We start from the raw sequence: 497 nt of genomic DNA on the forward strand, positions 1-497 counted from the left end.
CCCCCCTAAATACCACTTGCATCGTGAGCACCTCAAAGCCCGCCTGGTGCACAGGCTCAGGGGCTCCTGGCAGCATGTGATAACTGCTTCAGAGCCAAACAGAGACGCAGAAAGCTGGGCGAACAACTTGTCAAGGGCACCTCTTTAAGACACGGACCTCCGGAAGCCTGGACTCTAGACTTCTCTCTACTGAGCCAAACTCACGTAGGCTCACTGTGACGCACACTTTGCAAAGAGCCTTTTCTTTTTCTTCTCAGCCCCAGTGGAACACACTTTGGGGAGGCGGGGGTGGGGGGAGGGTGGTGTAGGGAGGTGGGGAGAAATGGGAGAACGGGATGGGACAATGTTTCACTAGATTAGCTCAAGGGTCCTCCTCATCTGACCAATTTGATAACTAATAGCTGTGACCCAGTTTCCTCTCTTGACTCTCTGCTGACCACAATCGAGCCTGGAATTGGAACACGTAGTTTGAAAGATAATTGGACAACTTGGTTTAA

Source organism: Callorhinchus milii, unplaced genomic scaffold (assembly GCF_018977255.1).
Source record: "Callorhinchus milii isolate IMCB2004 unplaced genomic scaffold, IMCB_Cmil_1.0 Scaffold6, whole genome shotgun sequence".
NCBI classification, from domain to species: Eukaryota; Metazoa; Chordata; class Chondrichthyes; order Chimaeriformes; family Callorhinchidae; genus Callorhinchus; species Callorhinchus milii.